Source organism: Ruditapes philippinarum, unplaced genomic scaffold, assembly GCF_026571515.1.
Source record: "Ruditapes philippinarum isolate M1 unplaced genomic scaffold, ASM2657151v2 ctg1869_1_1_1_1, whole genome shotgun sequence".
NCBI classification, from domain to species: domain Eukaryota; kingdom Metazoa; phylum Mollusca; class Bivalvia; order Venerida; family Veneridae; genus Ruditapes; species Ruditapes philippinarum.
This window is the reverse complement of record NW_026865473.1, coordinates 25751-40893: the sequence shown is the minus strand read 5'-3', so window position 1 is coordinate 40893 and position 15143 is coordinate 25751. Positions and strand designations below refer to the sequence as shown.

The 15143-nt window shown below is 30.8% G+C and overlaps 2 non-coding genes across 2 annotated transcripts; both read left to right on the top strand.

The window, feature by feature from the left end:
- Nucleotides 1–2020: 2020 nt before the first annotated feature.
- Trnac-gca (transfer RNA cysteine (anticodon GCA)) lies at nucleotides 2021–2092 on the top strand. Its single transcript has one exon. It is a non-coding gene; the product is annotated as a tRNA-Cys (tRNA).
- Nucleotides 2093–9499: 7407 nt separating this feature from the next.
- Nucleotides 9500–9571, top strand: Trnac-gca (transfer RNA cysteine (anticodon GCA)). The gene has a single exon. It is a non-coding gene; the product is annotated as a tRNA-Cys (tRNA).
- Nucleotides 9572–15143: the final 5572 nt, after the last annotated feature.

Below are 15143 nucleotides of genomic sequence, written 5' to 3'. Positions count from 1 at the left end.
ATGTGGTGATATATTCGCATACATACTTAGAAATGAATATCTATGATCTATGTATGATTGTTCTTTTCTTATAAAAGTATGTTATTGCAGGCGTCAAGCAGAACGATTGAACTTCAATCGAAATAATCGCATGTCTCGATTCCAAATAAGTTAAGGAGGACAAAGCCCTGCCAAAGCTTTAAAAATCAAAGTCTTATTACACAACAATACAAGTACATATGTATACACGATTTAAATAGCTTCGAACAATATCCGCGTGATCCTTACATCAAAAGAAGTAAATGTAAAACATGTAAAGTGTTGTGAGAGAAAATGGAGTTTTTTTACATGAAGCGAATGAACCTTAGAACAGACCAAAACACCAACCAACATATCAAATATGAGCAAATAAAACTGGATTGTTTTTCAATATGTTAGATCTTTTGAACGATACATCTTTGTACTTTAACAAGACCTCAATAAATGTTTGTTTCATTGACCTATAAAAATGTCTACACTAATCATTAAACAACAACATTTTGATCAATATTTGATGATAAAGAAATCAAGCAAAACAAATAAATCCCGGTAGGTATTTGAGCTATTTAGTTCTACATAGATCAATAGGTTATGTTATGCTGTATTTTTGTCGTCTTTTAAACAGTTAATTCTCTTTTACGAGTGAAATAAGAAAGCGTATATCATTACATGTATTTTGTTTTCACAAAAGTGCATTAAAAATCTTCATGGAAAACAACCAAAATAAACCTTTTCTTAAATTACAAATACCGTACCATTATTTGTTTAATCCAACGTTAAATGCTTGACAATGCACTGCCTTTTTGATCATATGATGCCTATACATTGCTGATCCATTATGAAACACGTCATGTGCATACAAAGTCAGTTACAAGTATTCATGGGACTCCATTGCGTTTTGTTGGGCATAATGGCACTGATACGAGATTTATTTACTATTTGATGTAGGTATGACCCTATATGATGTATGCAAAATATCAATTTTTTTAGAATACATTTCTTTATATTATTTTAGCATATTTTTCCGTTTTGAATACCCACGATGATGTCCTGCTATGTACAAATTTTTTGAATGAGTTTTTCTGTGAAAATAAATATATTTTTGTTACAGTTTTTATCAAGTAAATTTTAAAAATGACCACGTTAATGTATACATGTACGTATTTAATTGTATATTATATATATAGTATTGAAATATTATTATTCATAGCACAAAAGCCAAGATTCTACGCCAAGTTCTTTTCCAGGAAGTAATTATGTTAAAATTTAAACATTTACGAAAAAAAGTAACAATCAAATTTCATTTCATTTCATTCGGACTATTTGACCTGAAATAAAATTGATCCATTAAACAATAAGAAAAGAGTTTTATATATTCATAAACAATAAATGTCTTCCATTTATGACCAAATAATAATTCTTCCTAATAAAAATTGAAGACTTTTATCATGAAGTTAATGTCTAAATCACCTTTAAGAGGACATTAAAACTACCATCGAATGTTTAAAATCACGTAATACAAGCAATTGAAATGCGAGTCCTTTTATGTTAATATCATACATTCTTGAAAAATAACGATATATGTTTTAAACAATTATTTCAACTTAATACCAAGAAGAGGGTTTGGTTTAACTTGGTTAAAACTTCATTAGACGAGTTTTCTAGTATAAATGCTAAATATGGGCAAATTTGGCATAATTGTAGGAACATCGAAACGTAAAAGTTGCGGTAATTTGTTAGACATTTGCACATATATTTAAGATATAAAATAATGATCTGATAATAATAAAAATTAAATTAAAATAAAACATCAAATGGCTAAAATTTTTAATACATTAGTAAATAATAGGTATTCTAAATGTCCCTTTCACTAACTTTGTACTTTTCCTTTTCATGCTAATAATAAAGTCAATTGTGTTAGGTCAAAATGTAGCATTATGTTTTATCAATATATGAAACGCGAATAAGTCCAATTATAGGAAAATAATAGCGTTCGTTCAATGGGGATATAGCTCAGTGGTAGAGCATTCGACTGCAGATCGAGAGGTCCCCGGTTCGAACCCGGGTGTCCCCTGATATTTTGCAACATAAATTGGAACGAATAGTACATATTTTTGCAAATAAAACAATACAACACGACTTTTACTTTTTATATTTTAATTAAATTCATGTATAATCTGGGTATCAAGTAAAACAACTGTTCGTCCATATAATATATTTTCATTATCGCCTTTAATATCTTAATTGTTTGTTGCTCCAATCAACGATTCGAAAGATGCAGATCTTAACTAAACCGATAGTTTATAATCATATATAATATATATAATATTAAAAATATTTACGTTCAACTATCCTATTTGTGTAATGGAAATCAATGAAATAATCACGAAATGATTTTTTTATTCTTTACGAACTCCCTTTATTTCATTTACAAGACGTTTGCATTATTTTACAATGTAGGTATCAATATTTCCTACTTTTACACATTAATAGCTGACATATTTTATCGTCTGGTAAACAGTAAGTGTTATTAATTTCATAATAAAATTTATGTAGAAAGACACACATCTTTATTTTCAAAGAAGAGGAAAATATGTTTGCCTGGATGAAAACCCGCAAATTACTCACAAATATAATGGTTTAAAATCAACAAAATCTTTCAAACAATTTCAATCAAAACGTAATAAATATACATATAAATAAAAGACATTCCACAGTATCGCCATTTTTCACAAAGGCGAAGGAAAAAATTAACTATTGCGAAGTATTTCTTAAATTTTTCATGACTAAAGAGAATTATAATAGCAATAAAATCCATGAATTAAAAAGGGAGATCATAATGCTATATTGTGCTTAATGAGTTATCTACCGCTGATAACTTTTTTATGCAAAAATTTGATTTACATGTAACGATCATAAAAGCTGTATTCTTCATTATAATACAACTGCATTTTTAATGTACTTCACTATAAACATAAAATATGAAAGTAACGTTCAACAAAGCTCTCGAATATTTGTGAAAAGACTAGGCGCGTATTACTATTTTTCGTTTCATCCACTCTATCTGAGGGAATCTTATAATTAACACACCGGATATTCTCCACAACTATCTTAAAATTTGAATGTTTTATGTATGAAGAATTAAAAGCAATCACTTTGTATTAAATAGAAACATAGAATGTTTATAATCGTACAATATAAACATGTACCACAAACCATTCATCATTACTAAAGCTTATTTCTAGAGTATCAAGACGATGCAAGGATATAATTACAATTTGGGAATTGCAGTGCGTACATATTATTTTGACTTTTCTGTAAAAGAAAACTCCGTGAACGCAATGAAAAATAGAATAAATAGGCAAATAAATATAACAATGACTTGGTTTGATTAAAACAGTTCATGGATGAACCTCTCAAAGTCTCCTACTTGTGACCCTTTTGTTAAGATAGGATCTGGGCAAAATGTAGATGTCTTTAAATGTAGACTTGAAAATGATTTATAATAACTACATGAAATACTATCAAAATATTATGTTTTATAATAAACATTTCGCTAAAGACTTCTTTGTGTTAAAATAAAGCAGAAAAAAATAGCACTTACAGGAAGTATTTATGTTACATTTTTATTTTAACTTGAAATAGTAACAAGCAAATGTACTTTTATTTTATTTCGGACTATTTGACCTGAAACGAATTAAATCTATTACATAATTACAACAATCTTATATACTCATAAAAGAATGTCTACCATTTATGATCAAATAATTTTTCTCTGTAATTAAAATTGTAGATTTTTATCAGGAAAAATCATATTTTCAATACTTTAGTAAATTAAAATATATTATATAATATTTGTCATTAATGTCTATCTCAGTTTAAACAGAATATTAAAGTACAGTCGCATGTTAAAAAATACGTCTGAGTTATAATATTGCGAAATAACGGCAAATTTAGAATAATTATTGGAACATCGGAACGTATCAGTTACAGATTTGTTATGTTTTGTAACTGCTTTTTTATAGTTGTACACTATTTTACATATAAAATCAAAGTGCTTCACTTGATATTTGTAAGAATTTCAGTTTTCTGTTTTAGGATTCTTGACCTCAGTGAATCGCCTTCAAAGATCAAGTAACTCTTCTCCTGCGTCAATATTTGATGGATGAATAGGAAATCAATGAAACAATCATAAAATGAAAGTAAATGATATCCGTAAGCTTTATGAGTTTTTTTATTTTATTTACAAGACATATACATTGTTGTATTATACTGTAAGGATCAATATTTCCTACATTTACACTCGTATATCTGACATGTTTTATCGTCTAGTAAACAATTAGTGCTATTCATTTCATAATAAAAATAATGAAGTGTGTAACATAAAAAGAAACGCAACTGTTTTATTTTCAAAGGGAAAGCAAACTTACCTGTTTGGACGGCGATTCACAATTCACAAGATTATAATGATTTAATTTTACAACAATTTTTCAAACAAAATTTTAATCACCATTCAATAAATATACAGCTGAACTGGGCATACAATAAACAGTTCTGCTCATGTTTTGCACCATATGACGTAGCACAGAGATATATAAATACACGGAAATTGTGTTTTTAAGTAAGGGTTCACAACTGCGCAAATCTCGGCTTCAAACAATTGCTTTCGATAGTGCAATTGTAAACGTGAACGGGCGTAATGTATTGCTTAAATTCTAATACCACCAGTATAGAGAAAGCCCGCACAGTCTGACAAGACAGTATGACTGACTTGCTTTTTGTAATAAAATATGATAAACAAGATCAACAAGAAAAGGCGGCGTTCAATGAACGCATAATTTGCTGTTATACGGTAAGTGTTGAGTGACAAAATCTACATGCTTCAGAATATTCAGAACATTAAGACAAAATAGAATGTTTCAGAAATAGCTATGTAAGGCATGTAAGGCCACATGTGTCACAAATCACATTCGTCACAAGTTTTTATGAATTTGTGACGAATGTGATCACATTCGTCACAAATGACTTTTGTGACGAATGTGATTGACCAAAATCGGGTAAAAATGCCAATCACAAACGTCACAAGCAAAATTGAGAATTTTTAAACAGGCGAATCACAAATGTCACAAGTTTATTTTTCAATATGTGATACACGGAATATCATAAGGACAATCGTGGTTATATCAGTGCGATAGTACAAGGGCGACAATGCAATAAATCGATATTGTGATGTCGACATCACGATACCAATATCTTTTCACCACCATTGCATTATCGCCATCGTACTAACTTGTTGCAATATCGTATCGTCGGCATTGTATTGTCTTCATAGAACTGTCGCATTGTCGTAATGGTATTGCTATCAAGTCGTCTTACGTTCTCGAAACCTTCAAAAAATTTTGGTGACAATGCACGGCATAGTATCAGACTTCAACTGGAAGTGATCTTTTACCTCTGTGAACCCTCAAATTTCTTCCCACCATACAGCGACAGTCTAAAGGAATCTCACAGACTTAATCTTAGTTTCAGTACAAATTATGACCATATTTACACCAATGAGACCATATATGATTGTTTGGGAAGTAGCTGAGACCCCCGTTGACTTTCAGGATATCTAATTAGAGATTAGGACCTTTTGACATCAATGAACCTTTTTTGGTCTGACAGACTTTTGACTTCCGCAGACTTTCAGGAATCTTGGTTCAATTAAAGAGTATGACATTTTGACATCTAGGAACCTTCTTTCCTGAGACGATTTTGCAAGTCTGTGCCAATTGCTTGCAGACGCTCTATGGAACTTTCCATATCTATTCCACTAGTAATAATAATATAGTTAATTCGTTTAAACAGATCGTGTCTTTGTGGCGGGGCCGCTTTATCGTTTTGACGCGTCTTAGCTTTTTTCGCCTTTTATGATTAGATAGTTTCAAACGACGGTGTTTAGTGAATTTTATAGAGGATATTTGTTTGTTTTGAGTGAATATGAAATATATTTCACTGAGAAGTGAGAAAAAAAATGAAATATGTATCACGAGCGCGTAGCGCGAGTGAAAATATGAACATTTTCTCACTTCGATGTGAGATATAGTTCATATTCACGAAAAGCAAAACACATTTTCTTTTTATTTTATGTGCCTTTTGAAAAGTGCTTTTAGACCGTTTACTACTGAAGCGCGGAGACTACGCGCGCGTAAACAATATGACGGCAAACGTTAACGCTGCAAGCAAAATAATCCTTATTTATTTATATTTCTTTTGCGGTCTCATTGTCAACAATCTTACAAAATTACGGACATTTGAATCGAGAAATATGTCATTTAGAATGAAATTAAACAGTTATTTTTAATGCATGTTTAGGGAATCCAGACTTATAAATACGTACGCAGAGTGGGCGTGGCTTATATCACCCAAATCTATATCACCACACTGTGACTGATATAATATGAATATATTTCATTGATAGAACAGTATTTCATTAGTTAGCATCAAATAAATATAGGATATTACATGAGTGTCTTTTCATATTGAATTTATTAAACGAGTTTGATAAAATAATAAATTGCGAGGCTCTGCCGAGCATTTTATTATTTTATCAAACTCGTTTAATAAATTCAATATGAAAAGACACTCATGTAATATCCTCTATATTGGCCTACGAGACCGCTAAAGCCCTCGGGCCAATACCTCTTCTTGGCCAATATTGCATTCAGACACACTAGACCTGTGTAATAACCTATAAATACGCAACGGCAAACACTATAAATAGAAAAAAAATGTGAATTTAAACGTATATGAGTTTTGTCCATGTAATATGACTGTGGTCAGGTGACGTGATGCGCCAAATATCGATATCGGTCCGACTTCCGGTTGGGCCGATATCGATTTCCCACTTCGGGTTGCTAAAAAAACGCGGAAAGATTGACAATTTTATAAGAAAAAATACGTTTAACTGAAATATATCTTGATAAAAAAGCAAAATTGAAGAAACACTTGAAAAACAATCTCCAAACAGTTAAATAACGCCAAAATATATTAAAAACAAATGTTTGTGAGGAAATGACGTCAACGTCATTAGACGACGTCAAAAGTCCCTCGCTTTTTAAAATAAATTATACATTGTCGCTGAACAATGTTTTCAAACGATTTTTTTAATTCTATAATGAAAACCAAAACATAAATGAGCACATGCAATAAAAAGGTTATAGAACAGGTCTGGTGTGCCTTAATGCGATATGGGTCTACAAGATCGGTATTAGCCCTCGGGCTCTTTTAGTGGGCCAAAATCGAATAAAGGCACATCAGACCTCTGTAATAACCTATAAATATATCCCGCCTCTAAACCAATGAAAATTCGTGAACTTTATTAGCAGTATTATAATTGCGGCTAGTATTGTGCAATGTGAGTTTGCTTTTAGTCTTCTTGGAATCCATGTTGTTATTTCATTACTTTATATCTAGCATAAAACTGCCGTTATAACCATGATTTCGGGGTGTTTTAACAGGACCAAAAAAGGTCTTTTAACAAGGAGATTCTAGCGCTCATGCGCTGTTAAAACACCTTTTTGATATACGTTTTCCGTGGCACAGCGTCAATACATTGTGGCCCGGACGCTGCTTAACTAAAACGGAAATGACGTCACGGTCACATACAACGCTGACGTTCCCGTGCAATCCGAGGAAAATCAGTGATGTTGCTTGATTGTGTATGGATTGTGTTAGATTTATGCATGCTTTATGCTAGAATAGCGTTAACGAATGATTGTTCCGTGTCATAACAACTGCTGAAACCCTCGGGATACGTTGGGTCGGGTACCAACTAATCCCTTGGGTTTCTACAGATATTTTAACACGAAAAAAGAAACATGCGTTATTCCTATATTATATCAGAGTTCTTTAGTACTGACGGCTCATCTAGGGTTCAATATGGCGCGGTTCATATAGTTATTTTACCAGTAATATCTATAAAGGAAAGGGTTAAATGAGAATCATGAAGGAAGTTGAATAAATAAACTTAAAGAAAACTTAACATTTCTTGTAGAATATGATTGGTCTTGCGAAGCTATAATTACACGAGGTCATTCAAATATCTTGCAAGCAAATTCGCTGAATTAATGTTTACCGCCGACAGCATCATATACTGATTGAAAATTAAACAATTGCAGGATACATTTCGAATAAAGACTCCGGGGAAATAGTCGGTTAAAGCATAAATTATCAGGGCCCATATCACTCAAGGTCACGGCGATAATGCACATGCCCTTTTTGTATTGAAGGTTCCCACACAATTAAAATTAGATATATTTAACATTTGAAGACATGAAATACTTAAGTTATCTGACTGAATATTAAGCAACCAGGGGTCTTAACTTCGGGTAAGTGCCGTCAATATACACATCTCCGCTTGGTATTAGATGTACCCACATAGTTTTGTTTAAATTATTCAGCAGATTTGTTGAAGAATAGGGTTGAATTAATGCTTTTCTATGAACAATAAATGATAATAAATTATGGATCATAACTCTGTATTAAAACGGCCAAACGGGAAATACTGATGATGATGATGATGATGATATGCACATCTTGTTTGTTTGTTTATGTGTTTATCTAAAGTCGCCGCCGGAAAGCCCATATAAGCGACCGTACCTCAAGTCGGACCAAATCCTTTAGTGTCCCGTCGAGATTTTTCGAGATGCGCATCTCCTCTTTATATTAAACTAAATTTCGTTGAAATTCCTAGAGCGCAGAAAAGCAATAGTTCTATATACAGTGTTTTATAAATAACAACAACAACAAGGGGCAATAAGTCTGTTTTTAAAAAGAAATGGAGATATGCTGGTTATATGTGCAACTGGTTTGTGAATGAAGGTTCCTACAAAGTTGCAGCATCGATATCCATCCAGAAGTTGCTGAAAAATAGCGTGGAAACGAAATGATTCCATATACAGTGTATAATAACTAATCAATGGCCGGATATTGCGGAAACTAAATCTGGACCGACAGGCGGAAGAACACGCTAAAACAGTCCCATCACTCCCGATTTCATCAGCGGGGGAGGGGATAAAAATGTCTGTAGTTTTAGTTCTAATAATTGATTTCAGTCCTAAAAATTTGTGACGTTTGTGACTCAGTGAAAAGCATTGAAGAAAACAATATTTATCTCAAATTTGTGACATTTGTGATTTTAAACTCGTGACGAATGTGATTGTCTAAAACATTGGATCACATGCATCACAAAATTTGTGACGAATGTGATCTCATTCTTCACAATTGTGACGAATGTGATTTGTGACACATGTGGCCTTACATAGCTATATCACTTTAAAGTTCACACGAAATTTTGTCGCATCCAATTTTATCAACTTATACTTCGCTTACAATTCATTATCTGTGATCGTAACGTAATGCTAGTAGATAAGATTGTTGTATTACAATCAATATGCGGAATGTTTTAAAAATAGGAGAACTATTTCCTTTATACCAAGGGGATATAGCTCAGTGGTAGAGCATTCGACTGCAGATTGAGAGGTCCCCGGTTCGAACCCGGGTGTCCCCTGTTTCTTTTTGAAAAATTCAATTTTGACGCACAATATAATGATCTTAATTTATCATTTATATTTTGCAAAGCTAATGCAATTAAATATGATGAACTGAAACAACATTGCACAATTTGTTGCTTGTATTTTGTGTTAGATTATTAAAATCATGCAAATTGTTGTACCCATACTCACAATTTGCAACTCGTTTAAAAGACATAATCCCAAATTAGAAGGCATTGTTAATATACGCATATGCAACCCTTATTTTCTATTACGGAATGAAGCACATGCTATAAAACAAATCTATTTCTGTCAAAGAGTGTCACGTAAATCATTTTTGTTCAATAACTCTTTAATATCAATCATCCACATAAAACTGCAAAAGACAGCTTTCAAAGACACAATCATTACATTGAGTATTGATTCAATCCAGCGGTCTTCCCTCCATGTGATCAATTCTCGCCTACCTTGACAGAAGCAGCTCAACCAAGGTTAATAATTAACGCTCGGCAGCTATCATGACTGTGAAGAACTTTTTCACGCATCATTTGATGATTGATTAAATGCTGCTTCTTTCAATGGTTTCTCCGCATTCATTTCATCACTAAACTGTATACGTTTTAATATTATATCAATTATACAGATACCCGGTACTTCAGTACTTACCTTCTCCATAAGTATAATAATCAACTTTTTATTTCCATGGTTATTACATTTACACATGAAATAAAAATATAAAGGTGATACTTCCGTATGACTGGTTGTTCTATCTCTTAATAAGGTACGTGAAAATGAATGGCAAAAAAATGAATTTAATGGACGCTATAGTCAGTGACTACTTTTAATAATCCAATGAAAACAATTTGTTTTTATCACGATAATGTGAAAATGATTTAAACAATTATGTAAAATATAACCAATCAGTTGTTTAAATTCGTCCTTGTATGGGTTTATACCATTTAAGAGGACAAATACTTGTCAAAATGAGTTTTTTTATCTTTGTCTGCTGCATGTAGAAGGACAAATATATCAGTCAGGAAAGTAGCTGACCAGTCTTTAATCCTTTCTATAGTCCGTGTATGTGAGAGGTCACTTTTATGATTTTGGACCAATATAATTTAGTGGAATTTAGTGGTGTATAACCGTGAAGATGATCTTTAGCATATATCAGGTTTATTGCAACCGGTCTGCAAACGTGTCATTGGAATGCTCTTGTTTTAGCAATATGATTTTCGCTTAGCAGTCTGTTAGGTTAAAATGCGGTGTAATAGAAGAAAAAAAAAACAACAAATAAATAAAAAGTACTTTGGACATCAGAGTATCTCAGTGACCTCAAAATAAGCTTCCATATGTCAAACGGAAACAGCGTCTAGCTTTGATAGTACATGTATTACATTAAATGTTTATGGACAAACAGCGTGGTCACTAAACGAAAACGCCGGGATGACCAAAATGTTGTTTACATTAAAATATTTTGTTCTCAAATAGAACACAATACATGAAGATAAGTTAAAATAAATTGTACGCGAAAAGTGCTTACAAAATGCCATGAATAGGTAAACTAATGCTAAAGATTTAGAATCGAATACAATAACTGTTACTTACCAGGAAGCCGACAGTCTATTGTGTACCATCATCCTGTTTGTGGTGCTTTCGTATCAACTATAATATTCCTATATCATATATGAATCACACGTTTCTACAAATTATGTTGTATGCCAATAGATAATTTCCAAAATTGCACTATAAATATCGCAGTATCACCATCCAAGAACTTTTAACACTTACAAAGTTTAATGTTAAGAAAGACCTCACACACGCTCACAATTAAGTTAAATATGACAAAGAACTCAAAACACTTCTTTGACTGAAGTCCTTGTTGATAAAGAAATGTAACGATGTACTTGTATGAATCGAGGAATCAAAACCGTGTTAAAACATCGTCAGTTATTCAATCCAGTTTTCAATATTCACTATGGTTATTCCCTTTAGTAATGATTAATAGATTATCACACATTCCTACGATCATATCTGCTGTAAATCCATTATCAAACTCTCCTATGGATGCTGTGCGGTATTGCTTTCATTGGCGATCTGAAAAACAAATAGCAGACTGATTATCCAATTTTCATTAAAATGAAATTTTAGACAAATATCTTTGGAAATATATAATAATAATAATAATAATAATAATAATAATAATAATAATAATGATAATAATAATAATAATAATAATAATGAAAAAAAATAAATAATTATAACAAAAATAATGATGATAATAATAATAATAATATAAAATAACATAGTAATAGTTGATGTAATCCTGTACATTTTATATTTTGATATTAGCAAAAATAACAAAAGTTAATCAAACACTATATCCAACATTTTATGAACCAGCGTTCCACTCGAAATGTTAGTGACAAATGTAATGTATTATTAAGATGTGTTTCTATTGCATTGTATTTTCATCGTAAACAAACATGAAAATGAATGCAATATAAACTAATCAATGAATAGTACAATTATAAAGTTTCAACATGATAATTATAGACATATAACGGTACACACAAAATAAAAGAGAAGATTCTAGAGAGCGTCAATTGTATCTCTATACAGAATTCAGAAAAATCACATTTAATGAAATAGAACTCACAACCCATTTCTATTGATTGGCAACATTCTCTCATTAGGAATGTAAATGAAAATATCAAATCGATTTTCCGCCGCTTCATTGAACCTTTGGTATTTCTGCAATAACGCCTTCGGCGATGTTCCTATCACACATTAATCCATTTATATCTTTCTTTTACCAGTAAGTCACTTAAATGAAGCCTCTGTCGCTTTTTGACGTTATTTTGTGTTTTGTTTGCAAGAATTGTACGAATTGTTTCTATTGCAAAACATTTTAAATGCAAATAATATAAGTTTGAGGACTATGTTGATTTCCTAGGCTATTAACTTGACTAAAACCTTCAATTCAAGTTTAGTTAGAACGTATTTTCAATTTAAAACACAATATTTAATATACATTCATTTATATAAAATCACCTAGGGAATTGATTAAAACAAAAATATTAAATTTCATTCATTATTCGCTAAAAAGCTACGTTTTTTCAAACCAGAATAAGATCCTATCTTTTTAGTAAAACTGATAGAGGAATATTTCAAAATAATAAGGAATGCTTTCGTAAGTAACGATGATATAACTATAAACTCAGTTTAAACAGTTTCTATTTCTATTGACAATGAAAACAATGAAAAAAAATAGATGTTAAACATACGACACTGGATATGATAGAAATTTTAATATGATTATAAGATGCATTACCTAAAAAAAAATGTTATTATAACTTTGAAAGTATCCATTGGGAGCAAAACTATAACATCGTTTGTATTAAGCGTAATTGAATTCACACTCATTTCAAATTGTAACACTTTAATATGGCCATTGATAATCATAAATTTTGACGTTTCAATAACAAGATAATTTGAAAAGCACACAATGTCTTTCTTAGAAAAAGCAAAACCTAGATGAGACTGTTATAAATTTATTCCACTGCCGTTTCAATATTGTCTGTTAAGATTTATTTAGAGTCATTCATTTAATAATCAAATCAACATTGAAACTTCTAATAGCATTCAAAATGAAACCAAAAAATAAGTTCATAAACAGTAAAACAGGTGCAGAAAAAATTAAAGAAGATATTTGATATAGCAAAATTCTTGACGTACAGACATATGTGAAATACAATAAAAGTGATTTGACAGGATAAAACCTATTACGAACATGTGTAAGATCATGGCATTCAAGTTCGGAAATGTTTGACAGTAAACATTCATTATAAGCTATACAAAATGAACAACGGCTTCTGTAAAAATATAACTATGTGTAATTCTAGTATGTCTAATTCTAAATGTAAGAAGAACAACATGACGGTTAAGGAGTTGGTGAATTATCAAGACAATGGTTAATATTATGAAGTGTGTTACCTACAGCTTTGTACCAATCTGATTTCCGTTTTAGATAAAATAAGTTTACTTATTGATGACTTAAATCACTATTTGGTAGCGATAAATATACTGGATGAGAATTTAAGGATTTTTGAGCCAGAGCATCTACTTTTTCATTTCCATGTTTTACTACGTGGCTTGGGATCCAACATAATTTGACTGACTTGGTTTTTAAAATATTATGACAGTTGCAAAAGGTGTTTCTTAATTAAAATATTATACGCATTGTCTTTATTAAAAGTTAACAATATCTATTTAAATATATTTCCACTTGTGAAGTTCGAAATACGCCTAATGCTAATCAAAGGCTTTAATGATGTATAGTATCTAGCATTTGTAAATACAATGTGTTGGACAAATAAAGTTCAAGGACAAATACATAATATTCTACATGCAATTTTAGTGTGTCTTAAAATGACATAATCGTAATTATTGTCCTTGATGTTTATTTATAACTCTATCTCATTAGATTTTTAAAAATGCGGTTTTTAGAATAGAGTCAAGTTTACATCATTATTTTCTAAATAATGATTTTAAACTCAATTAAAATGTTTTATTTTATACAAGATTCTATTGACCACTCCTATATAATAGCTTTGATTAGGACAAAACAATTCATAAATTGTATCTTCTTCACTATTTTATTATTGATCATTTAAAAAATAAAAAAGTACAATGACATATAAGACACACCGCTATGTTGTAATTGTGCTTGTGCATCAGATGTGGCTACGGGTAATTGATCATAAATTCAAAATACCATTTGCAAATATAAAATGCACTTTTATGCAAATGACTTACTAATTACAAAGGAGCAGACATAATTATTCAAATGAAATAATCTAAGTAACCAGGTGGTGAAAAAACTATTTGAATAATAAAGACAAGTAATTTGCGAAATGCTTATTTTAGTTCCACGGAAAACATACACAGATGTTATCATCGAAAACTTTGAAAATTATTCTTTAATAGCGGAGAGATATTTAGTTATAATACGACGTTTTTACATATGTTGTAACATTACTTTGTAAATAGTCATTAAAAGCACGACAAAAAATCAATCAATCCATACAGGCATGTAAATAAAATATACATATCAGCAAGTGAGTATGTAAAAACGTCATTGAGTACGAGAACGGGGTTTAAAAAAAAGATTTCTATGGTTAAAAAGGCTAATGAATTTCATCAGAAATGAAACTTGATTTTTCTTGTTTGTGCTCAACGCTAAATTGATATGTTCTTTATATTCGTTATTTTAACTTTAGTTGGTAAATTATATTCATGTGAACTTTACCGTAAGTGATTTATTTACATCGTTATGGTATGAAATAGAAGGGACATTGATGTGTCATCATTTTATGGTCTCCTTAGAAAACCATAGAGATTCAACATGTCTCTTCGCAGGATTTACAATAATGCTAGATTATTTCAGGTAAATTAGATAAGACATAGTGGTGACTGTTAAATTTATCCTTTTCTTATCTGGTTAAAACATCTCAAAGTGATATCATAATCTGAAATTTCATATAGAAACAAATTCAAAATTTTCTAGAAATACCCATTGATTTTTTTACT